The 2,702-nt window shown below is 44.1% G+C and overlaps 1 pseudogene; it reads left to right on the plus strand.

Annotated features, from left to right (window-relative positions):
• Window positions 1-1,219: 1,219 nt before the first annotated feature.
• LOC138161371 (zinc finger protein 420-like) overlaps window positions 1,220-2,702 on the plus strand; it is a 25,300-nt pseudogene continuing 23,817 nt past the window's right edge.

Consider the following 2,702-nt stretch of genomic DNA (forward strand, 5'->3'; position numbering starts at 1 on the left):
ACCATTTGACATAAAGAATAGTGAAAGTGGGGAATGTGCTGGGTCTCTATGGAGAGTTAAAAAATGACCAAGTCCCAAATAGCCAGTTCTGTGTAGCCTGGAGCAGGTGGGCATCGTTGACCTTAGTAGGGCTTCTCCTCACCAGTCTCAGTCCTCATTGTGCTCTCTGGGGAGCCCCTTAGATGACTACAGCAGCCTCCTACCTGCCTTTCATGTTCCCTTTCCCCATTGTGTCTGCCCATTCCTCCTTCCATCCAGTGGTCCAGTTGTTACCAGATTCAGCTTCCTCAAGCAGACGATCAATGAAATCATTTGTTTGTGGAAGACCCTTGAGTGAATCCCTATTCACCTGTGCATTACAATTCACATTCCTTTCTTGAGCTTTCAAGACCCTCTGCAATTTGACTTCATCCCCCCTCCCCCCCTCTCCCCCTCTCCCCTACCTGCCTTCTCTAATCTAAGAGAATTTTCCTCCTTGTGCCCATGGTTTAGAACAGGGGGGTCAAATTAATAGTAATGAGGACCACTAAACTATGTATAATCCCTGTGGTTACATATTGACTTCGTTTTAAATGTAAAATCTGTCTTATTGTATTTTTTTTTAAATTTTTTTTGCATCCTGCCTTTGACTAGTGTACAGTCTTAGGGAGATCCCCCAGCCTTCTGAGGCTTAGTTCCCTCATTTTGAAAATGGGAGAGGCCAGGAAAGTAATAATGGAGGAGAACAAGGAAGAGGAAAAGTTGGTGAAGCCAGACATCAGTTCTTTTAAAGGCATGAGCAAAGTGTTGCATATGTCATGGTCTTAAAATACACATGACACTTGGGAGACTAAGAAAGAAAAGAAGAACCCATTCGTTCCCACTAAAAAAAAGTTAAGGAAGCAAGTGCCTGTGGGTACACATAGCCTTGGAAATGTACAAACAAAACCCAAACTGGGTGTGCTTCAAGGAGTTTTGTTAATCTTATGTCTTATACTACATTTTTATTGATCCATTTTGTTTTTGCATTTTATAAATATAGCCCTCTCCTACCTGTAATGTGCCCTTGTGATCAAATGATGAAACAAAACTACCGTCAATGTAAATCCAATCCAGTACAAATTTTGGCACATAGGCATTTTTGAGACATTTGATTAGGAGGAATGAGAGTCCTGAGTGTTGTGAGGACCATTCCTTCTAAACCAGACTAGCCTTCTGTTTTCCCCAAAGATGTCTTTATATGAGATCATTTCTGCTATGTTGGATGCTTCAGGAGACATTGACTTTCAAGGATGTGGCAGTGGACTTCACCAGGGAAGAGTGGGGGCACCTGGGCCCTGCTCAGAGGGATTTATACAAGGAAGTGATGCTGGACAATTATAGGAACCTGGTCTCCCTGGGTAAGGACAGCTTTTCTCTGTCATTCAGAATTCTGTCCCCCTCATCTGATCCCTAGAGTTGAGGGTGGAGGAGGGGTGTGCTCATAGGTGTCAGTCTTAACTGTCTCAATTTCTGGAGCCACTGAGTATTTCTGAAGTACTCTGCTAACTCTGATGTTCTGTGAAAGCTAAGAATCTATTTAATATACTATGTAAGCTAGATTCCTGAATCCTTCTAGGATCAAGAGAGAGGCTGTTTCTGTTCTCTGTTTCCTGGTGAAAGACTTTGCTTCATACTACTAAAAACTGGCAGCTTCCTGGTCCTGTCCCAGTCTTCACCTTCCCCATTTTTTCACCAGCTTCAAGTATTTCCCCCCAAATGACCAGTGCAGGTAACTGAAAATATGAAAGATTCTCATCCCAAATGGGGATACTAATAAGAATGCCTGCCCCTCAGGGTTGTGAGGATCAGAGGAGCCCATATTTGTAAAGAGCTCAGCCCAGAGTAGGTTCTATAGAACTGCTTATTACCTTTCCTCTCCACCCCACCCCACCTCCCCCATCCCTCTTATCAGATCAGGTCCTGTCAGCACTTTTTCCTTTGGAGACCTCCATTTTATCACACACAATCAGTCAATGAGCACTGATTGCAGGATGGCTTTGGGATGGATTTTGTCCCAGTTAAGGGCTGTGTTTAGAAAGACCAAAACAGTCCCTGCCCTCAGGGAGCTTCTCTTCTAAGAGGGTAGACAGCATGCAGATAAATAGATATCTACAAGATTCATAGAGAGAAGGTGAAAGATAACCTGGGAGGGGAAGGCTTCAGTTGCTGTTGGCGTGGGGATAGGCCTCTAGCAAAGGCAGCATTGGAGTTGAGCTGAAGGAAGCCAGGGATTCTGGGATGTAGGGCTGAGGAGGGAGGGCATTCTAGGCATGGCCAGTCAGTCAGCAGATACTTACTTATTTAGCCCCCACTATTTGCTAGGCATGGTGCTAAGTGCTGGTGTACAAAAAGAGGCAAAGGACATTCCCTTCCCTCGAGGAGCTTACAGTCTAATGGGGGAGACAACATTTAAACACATGTGAACAGACAGGCCATATATAGGATAAACAGGCGATAACGAAAGAGGGGAGGCACTAGAATTAAGAGGGTTGGAATGAGGGTGGGGGAAACAAAGTGTGTGCCTTAATGCCTAGCTAAATGCTACTACAGAGGTCCTTTCTATACATGGCCTGCTGGATCTTCTTAGTACGCCATTCCCTTGATATGGAAATATAATAATAGTTATGCCAGTGGACACTTTTGTGAAATCTAAAGTTTGGAAACTATTTTGTGCGTTCGTC

The sequence above is a fragment of the Petaurus breviceps genome, unplaced genomic scaffold, assembly GCF_028583685.1.
Source record: "Petaurus breviceps papuanus isolate PSGF00001 unplaced genomic scaffold, PetGlider_PUasm1.0 185, whole genome shotgun sequence".
In the NCBI taxonomy this organism is placed as follows: domain Eukaryota; kingdom Metazoa; phylum Chordata; class Mammalia; order Diprotodontia; family Petauridae; genus Petaurus; species Petaurus breviceps.